This window comes from Eleutherodactylus coqui, chromosome 6, assembly GCF_035609145.1.
Source record: "Eleutherodactylus coqui strain aEleCoq1 chromosome 6, aEleCoq1.hap1, whole genome shotgun sequence".
Taxonomy (NCBI): Eukaryota; Metazoa; Chordata; class Amphibia; order Anura; family Eleutherodactylidae; genus Eleutherodactylus; species Eleutherodactylus coqui.
In genome coordinates this window covers 140969265-140984737 of record NC_089842.1, presented here as the reverse complement: position 1 = coordinate 140984737, position 15473 = coordinate 140969265, and the positions used below count along the sequence as shown (strand labels likewise).

Sequence of the window (15473 nt, the reverse complement as noted above, 5' to 3'; positions counted from 1 at the left end):
AACGGTATGGTAAAGAAATAATGGTTTAAAAAAAAAAAAAAAGAGTCCAAAAGGGTAGAGTGAGAAATTGATGCAGAATAAAAGCAAGTTGAATCAAAAATCCATATGAAAATGCATCAAGTTATTTCTATCAGATTAAAGTTGCACAAAATCCATTATAGTAAAAATTCTTGTAACACTAAACGAAATGTATGCATAAAAATCATTCTTAGCAATTCAATCAATAAAATATATATATATATATAAAACTTTATCAAAAAATTTGATCAAACAGTAAAAATATATATAAATATATGAATAGTAGGTCAAAGATCAAAACTTCTTTAAAAACGATTCAAGGAAATAAGTATACAAGTATATGTATGATGTGAACATATATGCTGGTGTTGTATATTTTACCTTCTACATTGAAAAGTCAAAATCCATTCTGAAAAACAGCAACAAGATTTCACATGCTGTGGATTTAAAATCCGCACCACAACCTCAATTTGCATGCAGATTTCATATAGATTTTTCTCTACACAGTGTGGATAAGATTTGCTTAACGCTGTGTTCCCACGGAGCAGAATTGCCGCGCAATTCCGCCCGCGGCTCCTAATCCCGGGATTAGCCAGCAATGTGGACAAGATTTTGCAAATATCTCGTGTACACGCTGCGGCCAAGCCGCACTGAAATTGACATGCCCCGTGGAAAACAGACGCGGCATGTCAATTCTTTTTTCATTTTCGAAGCAGCCTCTCCCCCCTGTATGGGGAGAGATGGCCGTAGCGGAATGCAGGCGTCGAATCCGCTTCAAAACCAGGGGCTAAAAGCTGGGGGTTTTGAAGCTGCGTTAATCCCACGGAAATCTTGCGTTTTTTTGGTCATCTGCTTAGTTATAAATCAATTTAATCTGTAAATGCTGTAGATTTTCTGCATGGACAATCCAGTGGACCCACCTCACATGGCTGTCATCCATTGGCAGTGAGACCAGCCACTAGGCAGATTCAAAGAAGTAGAAGCTGAATCTAACGGGACTTGGTACAGCAGAGGGGAAAGAAAAGCTGCGGTAGAGTCCCCAAGGCTGTGGCTGCAAAGCTAGGCAGCCAGCCCTGCTGACCCGAGGACATGACATACCTTCTTTAAGAAAAGACAGGTTTTAAGAAACTTCTGTATTCACTGCATGTGTGAGTCCAGCCTTAATGCTACTCTGTAGAGGTGCAGGGAGTATTACAGGCCATGCAATGCTCCCTGAAAAAAATTACAAAAAACTATGCAAGTGAATGATCGAATAATACCCCCACAGTGTAACCGATTGGACAGCTGCTACCCTGCGAGTCAATATCAGAGCCTTTAATGGCCCTTGCAACATAACTAGGAATGTTGGAAGGCTTTTCGGAAACAGCACTACTCTAGTCTACTGGCAGTACCAGATATTGCAGCCTAACAGTCCAAGTGAATGAGGTTTGACATACAATAAGACACTGGACTGGAAAAAGTTAATGCTCAGAAAACTGCTAATAAAATCATCATCATGACCGTTTACTGTTGTGCGTTTCTGTTGAGTAATTCCAAGGAATCCACAATGTGCTTTCCGGCCCAAAATAAATAAGAGCTGGGGAGAGTGCGGGTGGCAGGGAAATTGGATTGGAAAGGGTTAACCCATGATCCACGAAAATTATGACATTAAGGGAGAATCTACGGAATGGCGACGACCTTTTGATTCCTAGAATGGGTAAACAGTCCAGGGTCCATCGAAGGACCCTAGGGCTGTCCGACTAAACTCACCATTAGGTGGATTTTTTGCTTTACTACACTCTTGCTTTTTATCCAAACAAGTTTTTATATACTGTAAACTGCCTTCAGCAGCGCGGCCAGTGTGAGACTACGGGGACCGCCGCCACTCTGTCCTCCCTTCTGCCGACCGCTAATACAGCTGGGGGGGGATGCGCCTTCGGCGGCACGGCTGGTAAAGCCGCTTAACGCCACTGTGGCCTCTCTAATGCCAACCCCGCTCTGCGCTTCAACAGAGAGCGGGGTGCCGGCCTCTAGCTGTTTGGCAGGGAAGAGGTTTAAGCTGGGACAATGCTCGCCTGTAGCGGGAGGCCGGGAGCCAACGGAGCGTGGCTGGAGCCCTGGGGGCGAGAAGCAATGGACGTGCAGGACGGCGCGGAAGTGGTTTAAGGTGCCCCAATGCGCACCTGACACAGGGTCCGGGAGCGAACGGAGGTGCAGGGCGCCCTGGATTGCAGCTGCAGCATCAGTGTACTGGGCTGCCAGGACCTGCAGCAAACAGAGATTTCCAGCCAATCAGCTACAGGGGGAGTCACCCTCCTGTCAATCTTGACTCCACCACTTGTTCATGGTGGCGTCAAGATACACTAATACCGTTTATTGTCCTCAGCTAAGTGACTTGAGCTAAAGACGTCAGTAAATGTTAGAGTGTTTGGAATGGAAGAGCTGCCTGACAACTGAATATAAGAGGCTGTCGTCTATCATATGACTCAGCTGTTCAGCCCAAAGGTGGATTGGCACAGTGCTGCCAGGAGGAAGGAAAAATGTGGCTTGGCAACAACCATGACACTCTCTCCCAGATAGCATTAAATCAATCAGATTTCACTAAAATTCATACAGGTGGAGAACCACTTTAAAAAAAAAAAAAAAAAAAAAAACTAACAATACATTGTAGAAGTTTTGTTCTCCCTGCACTTGCTGCCCGTGGTTGAAAGCTTGTATGAAGTTACAGGAAGTTAGACGAGGCTGTGTACGAGACTCCATGTGCTGTTGCACAAAGTTCCATCAGGAGTATATATATATATGTACAGAGTAGAGATGAGCGAACGTACTCGTTACGGGCGATTTCGCAATCGAGCATCGCTATTTTTGAGTACCTGGCTACTCGGGTGAAAAGATTCGGGGGCGGCGTGCTGGAGCGGGGGTAGCAGTGGGGAACAGGGGGGAGCTCTCTCTCTCTCTCTCACCCCCCCCCCACTCCCCTCTGTAACCCCCACTCATCTCCAGCGCCCCCCGAATCTTTTCACCCGAGAATTGCAAATCAGACTGAAACATTAGAGGCATATAAAGGTACGGTAATGGCCCCATGCACCTCCATAGGTGCCCCCGAACAGCCATAATAGGGCCGTGTGCGTGAGGCTGGAGGAGATGTGTATGTCCAGTAATCAGGTGTAATCTGTCAGGGGTCCGGCAACATATTCCATTCCTATACCAGTGACGTTATACAACGTCTGACGGAGATCAATAGGCTGTCTGTGTATTGCACGGACTTGTCGGATCCCCCGGAGCGAGACACTCTTTGTACCCATTCTCCACTACGGAGAATACATGAGGGTTCTGAACAGGGGATCCTTGTATTAACTCAAAATTTTGAGGATTTTCTACAGCAAACAACCCCATAATTATCTGCCCTTATCCCAGCATGAAGGCACAAAAACTTACAGCCAACCTTCCCCGAGGGCAGGAATTCATAAACAAGTACAACTTCCATTCTACAATGCTCAGACCTGGTCATGGCTTATGTCATACAAGTAGAATTAGGTAACAACTGGAGTCTGCCTTTCTGTGGAGTGACCGTCCTCTGGATACCAGGCTGTCAATCACAAGGAGGGCAGGGAAGCAGGGGAGGATTCCCTACTAGAATTACAGGCTCCCCAAGGCAAGCAGGTCAGCCTTCAGGCCGATGCACATCATGTTTCACCTTACATGCTGGAAGCTCATCACAGTTTACATCTAAAATCCTCAAAACCAATATCTCCCCGTTTTCGCAGGTTTCTGTTATTCTTTCTGGAACAAAGTGCAAAAAAAACCCACAACAACTTCCGTGGTGCAGCACATTATACTTTCCAGCACAAAATGCAGGAACCGCAATAAGACAGGTCTAGTGGTCGCCGCGTCAGCAGATTTCTACAATGGCTTCCATCTGGATGCCAGTTTCAGTATTTTAGACGTAAATCATGATAGAACTACTGGAAAGTAAAGCCTGGTTTAGAGGCAACGATTATTGCTCAAAAGAGGTCTGTGCATTTAGATGGCAAGGTGATCGCTCAAATGGCAGTTTGACTGATAGTTTTGAACAATCACTTTGCGTTCCGAGCGGGGCTGCTTGTCTTCGGCATCCAGCTGTTCTCTTCTCGGAGTGCTCAGTTGGTATACAGCTGTGCGCTCTGTGTGGAGTATGAAGAACACAGCTGGACCGCTGTGTTCTTCATACCCCGGCTGTGTTCAAAGAGCGGGATGCAGCTGAAACAATAGTATCAGCTGTATCCCGCTGTGAACACCTGATAAGGCTTATCGTTGTCTTTCAGCACGCTGAAAGAGAACGATCAGTGATTCGTTAACGAAAAGTGCAAAATGTCAGCGCAATTAGACAATGATTATCGCTCAAAAGACTGCTTTTGAGCGAATTTTGAGCGATAATCGTTGTGTATAAATGGGTCTTTAGGTGAACCGTGATGTGAACAGGCCTTTAATGGAGATAGAAATCTAAACCACACTCCAGCAAAAACACATTTTACCATCACTGCGTCTCTCTGATCACACTCTAGATGTCTCCTATGCAATGCAGCCACCTGTCTGATAATCATCAGGGACAAGCTTCACTTTTAGGGCTCTTTCCCACGAGCACATATCGGCTAGCCAGTGTCACGCCCAGACGATATGCGCTGTGATCTGATACATCAGATCACATGGGCATAATTCTGAGACATAAAAACGCCCAATCAAGCCAATATAGCGCCGGGCGTTTTTACGTTGGGCCCAAAAGATAGTCCTGGAAGTATCTTTTGGGCCAGAATACGTCGGCTGCTGGCTGTAGGTGGGAGGAAGTTTAGCAGCGTGGCTGCTAAACTCCCTCCCTCTGTCCCCCCGCCCTTCCCCGTGCAGGCTCACCTTTCATTCCTCCCTGCTCGTTCTGTAAAATGGGAATGGGCAGAGCTAAGCCCTGGTCCGCCCCGCCTCTTCCCATTCATGGCTATAGACCAGGGTTGGGACATGGGCAGAGTAAACGCCCACCCTCCCCACCACTTGTCTATAGCAATCAATGGGAGGAGGCAGGGCGGACCGGCACCTAGTCCCGCCCCTGTCCCACCTCCTTATTGCACAGAACGAGCGGGTAGGAACAAGAGGTGAGAGTGCGATGGGGAGGGAGGGGAAATGGGTGATGGCCTGGTGAGGTCGGCGTATTTGCACCGGCCTCACCAGGCCATCTGAACAGGCGCACAAACGTTTGATTTGTGCGCCCGTTCACCAGATTTTCTTCTCCCAACATAGCATATATCAGCCAGCCTTGAAAGCGGCAGTCGATGGGGAATAAAGCCTCAGGCTGGGTTCACACAGGGCGGATTTGCCGCAGAAATTCCGTCCAGAATTTCGCTGCGGCTGCTATCACTAGATTACCCAGCCATGTGGACGAGACTTTTCAGAAATCTTGTCCACACAGGACGGCGAATCCATCGTGGCAGAAGCCGGCGCTGCGTCATGGATTTGCCATCAGCAGCATGTTTATTCTTTTGTTTCCCGTTGTGGCTGCGCTCTCTTCTATGGGAGAAAAAGCATGCGCCCAAGCTGCTCCAAAACCAGCGGCCAACTACCGCGGGTTTTGAAGTAGCGCTTTCCCAGCGGAAATCTCGCGGTTTTTCGCTGCAGCCAAACTGCGAGATGTCTGCCGGGAATACGCCGTGTGGGAACCCAGCCCTAAATTTCACCCTGCTTTTTTTTCCTTTATGCCATGCTAGTAATCCCATGATGCATCAGTACAGCATCACATGGGCAACTAGTGTCAGCACCATCCCTGCCTGCTGGGAGGACAGAGTGATTATCAACCTCTGTGAAGTCAGCACCCCATCTTTCAAAAAAGTTAATTTTTTTATAAGTTCTGGATGAACCCCAAAGAGTTCTAGAGTTCCAAATTAATTTTTAAAATAGTTCTAGCAAATTAGGCAAAAAAATCAACAAATGTATCTCTGCGGTGCTAACTTCCAAAAATGATATTACTAAATCAGCGAGAACTTTGTAAATATTGGTTCTAGAGCTTCGAGCATTAAGAGTTTTCTTCAGAACTCTTGAGGTGCTACCCAGAACTCTTATAAAATCGCGGGATTTCCCAAATTTTTTTTTACACATAACTGAAATTTTTGGATCCGGCATTTGAAAATCAGCGAGAACTTCGTAAATATTGGTTCTAGAGCTTCGAGCATTAGGAGTTTTCTTCAGAACTCTTGTGGTGCTACCCAGAACTCTTATAAAATCGCGGGATTTCCCCCCAATTTTTTTACACATAACAAATTTTTGGATGCGGCATCTGAAAATCAGCGAGACTTTGTAAATATTGGTTCTAGAGCTTTGAGCATTACGAGTTTTCTTCAGAACTCTTGAGGTGCTACCCAGAACTCTTAGAAAATCATGGGATTTCAAAAAAAATAAAAATAAAAATTTATCCATAACGTTGAAATTTTTGGATCCGGCATTTGAAAATCAAGGCTTGGTCACATGGGCATTTTTTCCCGCGATTTGCGGATCGCAAATCGCGTTACCAGGGCCGGAAAATCGCCCCCAAAATCTGCTCCTAGCCACGTTTCAATAGAAATCGGCAATACAGCCAGCTCCATTGATAGCAATGGGCTGCGGGCGATCTCACGATGAATTTTCGGGAAGGGCTTAAAAATATATGCCCTTCCCTGAAATTCATCCAGAAATGTGTAAAAACAAAAAAATATATATACTCACTGGTCCCGGCAGACAGAGTTCAGCCGCGGCCGGCCGGCATTTCTCCTGAACTGCTCAGAGTAGTATTCAGCAGCCGGGGCTTTAAAATCCCCGCCTGCTGAATGAGCTGCCTCTGATTGGTCACAGCCTGACCAATCAGAGGCAGCTCTCACTCACACCCATTCATGAATGGGTGAGTGAGTGCTGCCTCTGATTGGCTCAGAGCAGGGACCAATCAGGGGCAGCTCTCAGCTGAATGACAGCTGAGAAATCTCAGAAATCTCGTCCACACGGGATGGCAAATCCGCTGCATCTAAGCCGGCAGAAGCCGCCGCTGCGGATTTGTGTAAATAATTTTTTTTTAAATCCCGCGATTTTATAAGAGTTCTGGGTAGCACCTCAAGAGTTCTGAAGAAAACTCGTAATGCTTGAAGCTCTAGAACCAATATTTACAAAGTTCTCGCTGATTTTTAGATGCCGGATCCAAAAATTTCAGTTAGTATGTGTAAATACTTTTTGGGGAAATCCTGCGATTTTATAAGAGTTCTGGGTAGCACCTCAAGAGTTCTAAAGAAAACTCTTAATGCTCGAAGCTCTAGAACCAATATTTACAAAGTTCTCGCTGATTTTCAAATGCCAGATCCAAAAATTTCAGTTATGTGTAAAAAAAAATTTGGGAAATCCCGCAATTTTATAAGAGTTCTGGGTAGCACCTCAAGAGTTCTGAAGAAAACTCTTAATGCTCGAAGCTCTAGAACCAATATTTACAGTGTTCTCGCGGATTTTCAAATGCCGGATCAAAAAAAATTCAGTTATTATGTGTAAATAATTTTTGGGGAAATCCTGCGATTTTATTAGAGTTCTGGGTAGCACCTCAAGAGTTCTGAAGAAAACTCTTAATGCTCGAAGCTCTAGAACCAATATTTACAAAGTTCTCGCTGATTTAGTAATATCACTTTTGGAAGTTAGCACCGCAGAGATACATTTGTTGATTTTTTTGCCTAATTTGCTAGAACTATTTTTAAAATTAATTGGGAACTCTAGAACTCTTTGGGGTGCATCCAGAACTTATAAAAAAATTAACTTTTTTGAAAGATGGGGTGCTGACTTCACAGAGGTTGATTATCACCATGTATATTCTTCTAAATAGACTACAGATCATAAATATACAGTGAGGAGGAGGAGGAGCGGTCATCCCCATTATAAGGCTGCTTTCACACATGAATGTGGCAGAGCGCCGTGTTTTGCTGCAATTTCCCATTTGGTCGCAGTTCCCTGCAGCCAACGGCATGTATAAAGCGCCTGTGTGAGAGGCCCAACCGTACACAGCTGCTGTCAGACAATCATATTTTAGCTCCGTATTTGGTCCATGTTTTGTGGACTGTAATATGGAGCCAATATAAACCTACGTATCCATTCACATGGTTGTATTTTTCAGTTTTTTTTCTTTTAAATGCCCTATTTTTTACATTTCTGCCTCCATATTGCCTAATAGAAAAAAGCAAACTCAAATCTGTATTTGCCGAGAAGGAAATAAAAACAATACGGAGGCCAATGCTGATAAGATACGGCTGTAATGTAAAGTGTAATACAGACACGTCCCAATACGCTCATCGGGCCAGTGTGACAGGAGCCTGTGCGCTACAAGCCATGAAGTGTCACATACAGGAAGACCTGGTGACGGACATAGTGACTTCGTGAGAAAACAGAGAGAAACGCAATGCGCAGGCGGTCCCAATGAAATCACATGACCCAACTGAAGAGGAAGAGCTCAGTCATTTTCAAACACCTTGTGCTTCTATGATAGCCAATGAACAACTAGCAAGAGTGCAAATCACCATCTACCTAACATTATCCTATTAGTGACAAAGCCTTTTAGTTTTCCCTATTTTTGTGTCCCCCCCCCCCCCTCTTAAAAAAAAAAATCATAACTCCTTTATTTATCCATCGACGTCGCTGTATGAGGCTTGTTTTTAGCGGGACGAGTTGTATTTTTCAATGGTGCTATGTAATGTACTGAAAACTTCTAAGGGGGAAAAAAATTAAATTCCATCATCTTTGGGACAGTCTTGTTTCTATGGAAACAAAAATGACATGATAACTTTATTCTATGGGTCAGTACGATTACTACGATAAACAGTTTTTTTTGTTTTTTTTTACTGTACTAGTATTTTTTGTTCAAAGACATTTAATTGTTTTCAATCATTTTCTTCCCCCATCTTCTGCACGCAATAGCTTTTTTAAATCTTTCCATTAACATAGTTGTGCGGGGGTCATTTTATGCGGGACGTCCTGTAGTTTGCGTTAGTACCATTTTGGAATACATACAACTTTTTGGCTCGCTTTTTATTGTATTTTTTTTTTTTGGAGACAGCATTACATCATACTGTGATCGGGCAGGCATTCTATCAAGCCACCCCACGGCAGCCGGGATGTATGGAGGGAAATCACAGTGCAATCTCTCTTCATACGTAGCCCGGCGATACAGGACGTAAAAACACAATAGGCTGGTCACTAAGGGGTTACATTTTTGTGCTGAAAAATCCCTCTAAAGTGCTGGCCATTAAGGGGTCTCCTTTTCTTTTCATTTGCTGTCCACTGCCTGTTGTCAAGAAAGCCCATATGAGAACTCATACTGTCCAGAGAAATCAATAGGGAGGTGCGGGGGAGTGAGCTACTGGAGATCGTAAACAATCAGTCTGTGTGAGACTGTTACAGCTACTGGAATCACATCTCCACTGTTCAGTACTGCTTTAGTGTCCTCCGTGATGACGTTAAGTCTGTGTCTGACAGTTATGGAATACATTCTGCAATCTTCTCTATGCACAGAGTATAGAAGACATAACAGCAGGCTCCTCCCACCACTTCAGAGACCATGGAAAATCACAGCTACAGTCTGCAGAGGAGAACACTGCTGATAACATCATATATCCAGATACTGGTAATCCTCATGTACACACGACAGCGGATTTGGAATAGTAATTTGAACAGCAGATACACCAACGCCCAGAGCCACAAGAAGAAAAAATATGAAAAACAAAGACTGGAACACACAAACAATCTGGGGTAGATTTATGAAAAGGTCTAATAGAAAAAAAAACAGTCTTAGTTCCCGTTGCAACCAATCAGAGATCAACAAAATGAAAGCTGCACTGTGATTGGTTGCTAGGAGGAACCAAGACAGTTTTTCTTCTAGGCTGTTTCACAAATCTACTCCATTGGGTATAAAGGCGATATCACAGGACAGTAGGATTACCAATATTAGTAGTTTTTCTCTCAATTTCCAGGCATGAAAACGTTTATCATGCCTGAACGGGCTTTTCTTCTATTTTGTCAGCAGAAGGCTTAATTATATATTTTTATTTGCTTCTACTGCTGTTGGAGATTGTCTTACCCTTCACCTGCCAAGGTGTTTTTCTCTTACCACAGGTAACCATTGCATAAGGATGAAGTGAAATGGTAACTACAATACACACCCCACACTGCGTGCCTACCCATGATCCGCTCGTAAACGGCTATTCCCACCTTGTACAGTGATAGCATATCATTCGAATACACCACGGCTTTATAAGGGACACCCACCCATTCTGAGAATGAAGACGTCCAGGGCCCACTCACACGGGTCTATGTGGTCTGCGTAATACACGTATTTATAACGCACGTAAGACAGTAAATACATAGTAACATGCACATGTACTGCCCCCATGGACTAGAATGGGGTGGAAGATGCACCGAAGAGGAGCTGATGCTTTTTTTTTCCACGCACATGGAAAACAAATGCAGGTTTGTTTTTTTTTCTGCAAATTCGTTACGTTTTTTCTTCTAGTTGTCAATGGGACTTTCTAATGTTAAAAACGCAAGTTGACGTTTTTGATGCGTTGCGTTTTTAACATTAAAAAGGCCCAATGACAACTAGGGAAAAAAAACGTAGCGAATTCGCAGGGAAAAAACCCACTAGTGGGTAGGCACCCTAAGTGTGCAAAATATACACATGTAATACGCAGGTTACGGTAAATAAGTTTGAGTGAGCGAGTCCTTAGCACAGTTACCCTGTTCCCCCAAAAAGAAAACCTACCTTGAAAATAAGCCCTACTCTGACTTTTCAGGATTTTCGGGGAGGCTTGAAATATAACCTCTAACCTAAAACTAAGCCCTAGCTGCATTACATTTTAAAAAAGGAATACATTACCTAGCAGGCTCGGTTCAGGACCCTCCCGCTGCTCTCTGGAGCTATGACGTGCTTCTTGCAGTCCTCAGCCGACCACAGATGATCACTTCCGGGCTATGGGATTCATAAATCCCACCTCCAGGTAACAATGGCTCTGATTGGGTCTTGAGCACTTCTCAGCCAATCAGTGCAGGACTCGAACCAAATCGATGGCTGCAATTGGTTTATCGAGCCAATTGGTCGAAGAACCAATCACAGACATTGCATTGTGGAGGTGGGATTTATGAATTGGCCAATGCTGTGGTTCAGCGCGTCGGAGCTCAGGAGAGCAGCAGGAGGGACCTGGACCAAGCCTACTAGGCAAGTATAAGGACATCCCCCAAAAATAAGACCAAGTGCCTATTTTTGGGCAAAAAAAATATATAAGACAGGGTCTTATTTTCTCTGGCCTGAGAATTACAGCCAGCGGTAAAATTCTGTACTGAAAACCACAGCAAGCTCATGTTGTGGAAATACAGTGGATGTTCACAGCTGATCAACCCCTTCAATATATAGGGGTGAAACTACATAGGATCCACAGCAAAATCGGACCACCACACAAGAATTTTGCTGTGGATCTGCAGTGGAAGCACTCCACCTCGTCCAAAAACCAGGCAGCTGGGTGGAAAGCAGACGGATCCTATTCTAGTCAATGGAGTGCATCCGGCGCTCTTCGGTTCCATTCAAAGACTGAGCAATTTGACTGCGGGGATTCACCTTTCCTGCTCCCCAAATGGAGCAGGAAAGAGGAACCCCAAGCGCAGATGCGAAACCACCATAAGGCTGGGTTCACACGGGACGGAATTGCCACAGAATTTCCATGTGGCAATTCCGCCCGTGGCTCCTAATCCCAGGATTAGCCAGTGATCTGGACGAGTTTTTGCAAAATTCTCGTACACACTGGGTGGTCAATTTGTTGCGGCAAAGCTGGGTGGAAACGGACATCCGGTGCGGAATTCAATTCCACGGCATGTCAATCCTTTTTCCCCCCCACTGTAGCCTCACTCCCCTATAAAACCTGCGGCGAAATGCCGCGGGTGTTAAGAGTGTGGCTGTACCGTGGTTTTTTTTTTTGGTGCGGCTAAGCCGTGGGATTTCCGTCCGGTGAGTACCCAGCCTAAGGCCACGTCCACAAATGTATCGGTAAATGTAAGCGGGTCTGCCGGCTGAGAGCGCGTAGGACTGCAAATGTACATTGAATGCCCACGTATCTCACACACACGGCAGTGCAACTTTTAAAAAAAATGTCATGGCGAAGTCGCGTATGAAAGCGCAATAGATTGTGTATGGACCGCGCTTCATACGCTGCACACACATGGGGCTCATGCTGCGTGGTATCAGAGATACAGCATGCTGCCATCTATCTCTGGATCTACACAGTGTCTATACACACGTCCATGGATCAATGAACGTCCATGGTCACTGACTCCCTACACCTGTATCAGGCGGCGGTGCAGTGAACACACGGGGACAGGAACCCCAACAGATTTACCACTCCATTTATACTTTACTGCCACTTTTCCCAAAATCTTTGCTTGCCATAAGTAAGCGGTAACCTCCTTGTCTGCACGCAGGGGCTGATGACCTCCACCAGCCTACATCTCACATGTGATGCTCCCTACAAGGGCGGATATGATGCCCATCGGACCGACTGACATTAAATCGCAGCAGATTCTATCATGGACTGCATTCATGGACCAAGATTGTTTGGGGTGGGGGAGGGGTGAGGGGGTGTTCACTGTCCCCTAGTGAAAACACGGCAAGTGGGAATTAGACCAATAAACATCACTGGATTCATAATTCTGCATTTTCACGCCAATGTGAAGGCGGCCCCACGCCATGTTTAATGCGGTTTGGTCTTTTAAACACTCAGGGCTCCTTCACAGATCAGGATCGTTCATGGAGCGTACAAACAGGAAGTATGGCGGGAAGAGTCGCGTTTCTTCCGTATTTTGGATCCACTGCTGGTTGTGGCTCACAGAATACTGATGAGAAATACGCCTGTGTGACCGGGCCCCAATAAACCCTCATACGGGGGTCCGGTCTGAGACTACAGGGGATGGGGGCCGGTCTGAGAATACGGGGGGGGGGGGGGGCAGTCTGAGACTATGGGGGATGGGGGGGGGGGGGCGGTCTGAGAATACGGCGGATGGGGGGGGGTCCTGAGAATACCGGGGGGAGGGGGGGCGGTCTGAGAATACGGGGGGGGGGCGGTCTGAGAATACGGGGGGGGGGCGGTCTGAGAATACGGCGGATGGGGGGGGGGTCTGAGAATACGGCGGATGGGGGGGGGGTCTAAGAATACGGGGGGGAGGGGGGGCGGTCTGAGAATACGGGGGGGGGGGCGGTCTGAGAATACGGGACAAAAAAGGACCAGCGCATTTTTTTTTTCTTTACGTGAAATAAAGTTCCGCAGAAGAAAAAAAACTCTGAATCCACCGGTTTACATTAAAGGGTTAAAGGGGCTTTGTCGTTACAAGACCCACTGCGCCCGGCCTAAATAAAAGAGGGCATACTCCCCTGTCCGGAAGCTACGGGACGCAGCTGAGAGCCATCACCGGTACTGGCAGTGACTTCCAGGTACACGGGCCGCCAAGTGTCGCCTGCAGCCAATCGGATCATGTACGGTGCCGTATATACGGGTACGCTGCGGCCTCCGATTGGCTGCAGACGCCTGACTTCCGCCGTCTACCTGGAAGTTGCCCCTGATACTGGTGGCAGCTATCAGCTGCGCCCCTGGGCTCCAGGACAGGTATTAGGCCAGGTGAGCAGGGGGACGGGTCTTGTTGTAACGACAGACCCTTTAATGGGTCCGCTCGCCGTCTGTACGCAGTCAGTGAGAAGTACACGGACAATCCGTGTGGGTGAGGGTGGCAAGCATCGGGCGCGAGGCACCAGGCCGACACAAGGGACGCAACGTGTCAGAAACGACCCGGAGGGGAGGCGTTTGGGGAAGCCCGGCTCATACAGTGCCTGACAGCGGAGGCAGCGTGGGAATATATGAGTTATCGGCATAACTAGCCCTAATGTTCTCCAATCACTCCTTATAACAGTCTTTTCATAATCACTGCACTCTATTGCTCACTGGCATCAGCCACCCCCTGCATGAAGTGACTGACAGGAGGTCCAGCAGCGCCCCCCACAGGTGAAGGCTTCTGTACTGCCCTCTCCAGGCAGTTGAGGCGCAGGGCACTGTGGGTAACCACGCGCGGGCGGGCAGGCCGCAGCGTTGCTAGGTGACAGGCGGCGGCGGGCCGGCAGGGGTTAACAGCCGGAGGTCTCCCGGGGTGACGAGCCCGTGTCAGCAGGCCGTCCGCACACACTCACCCTGCGGCGGCTCTCCCGGAGCAGTGACGTACAAGACAGGCTCAGCGCCGGCGGCCAGACCTCCGTTCCCGGCGGGGGGAGTACAGGAGACGGGCAGAGGAGGTGCACACACCCGGCTATCGCTGCTGTCACGGGGGCTAGCGATCTCTGGAAGGACGGCAGCAGCGGAAAGAGCTGAGTCTTCCGCTTCCGCTCGCAAGAACTGCGGGTGGGAGGAGAGGGGGTTCCGGTGTGCGTCACCTCAACTGACCTGCGGGTGGCGCTGCGGAAGTGTTGTGGAGCTAGGGGGCGCCTTGAAACATTTGGGCGGTGTCATGTGGTGAAGTCGTGAGGATGGGCGGGGCTTGTGAGAAGGGTGGGCGGGAAAGTGTGGAGCGGCGTTCTCCTGTCAGAGCTGCTGGTGCGGGTGGGAGAGGCGGTGCCGGGCGGGCGCTGTGCTCGGGCCGGTGTGTCCCGCTGTAGACTGGAAATATGGTTTCTTTTGACAGAGAAATCATCTGTTTTTAACCCTTAAGGTGTTTTTCCACGGGGGTTGTGAGAATTGTAACCCTTTCCAATCCACTGTCTGATGTCTGAAGACATTCTGATTGAAGGCTGTACAGCTCCGATGTCGGAAGACGTCCGGCAGGGTATTCTTACTGTAGATTACTGGCCGCTCTGTTGTCAGGGGCCTCTCAGGCATGTCACATGCTGCAGTACTGGCTCTAGCCAGCAGATGGCGCCAGAAGGAGAAAGCCCCCTAATTGGATTGCAAAAGGTTAAAAATTAAGGTCACAAGTCCTAAGACATATTTTGTGTCCTTTACCGAGGAGGAAAATGATACCCATGTACAGCCAGCTGTATAATCCAGGGGGCCGCAGCGTTCCCGGGGTATTAGGGTAGTAATACAGTGTTTTGTGAACCAAACCAGCAGCGGGTCCAAAATACTGAAGAAATGGAAATCTCCCCATCTACTTTCTGCTCCACTCCTGGTTTTATCTCACAAAATATGATGAAAACTACCTTACTGGCTCCTCCACACTGGCGGTCGCCATATCGCTGTTAGAAAGTCTTTTTGTTCTGGTGATCTCTGAGCGTCAGCGATGCTTTTTGTTGTGAAAAATCAACCAAAAGTCAATAATACGTCAGACAATAATCACAAGTTCACGCGACGCGATAAAAAGGAGGCTCCATAGGGGAACATGGGCTAGAGAGAAAACACCACATCACAAACGGGAATGAAAATCACCGTTTCCTAATT

At 47.1% G+C, this 15473-nt stretch overlaps 1 protein-coding gene across 2 annotated transcripts in view; it reads right to left on the bottom strand.

The window, feature by feature from the left end:
• The window catches only part of PPP6R1 (protein phosphatase 6 regulatory subunit 1), a 79508-nt gene extending 65060 nt beyond the window's left edge, over nt 1-14448 (bottom strand). For both annotated transcript variants that reach the window (XM_066607751.1, XM_066607752.1), the window contains exon 1: nt 14234-14448. The gene's annotated coding sequence lies outside the window, so the exon portion shown is untranslated. The remainder of the gene's footprint in view (nt 1-14233) is intronic.
• Nucleotides 14449-15473: the final 1025 nt, after the last annotated feature.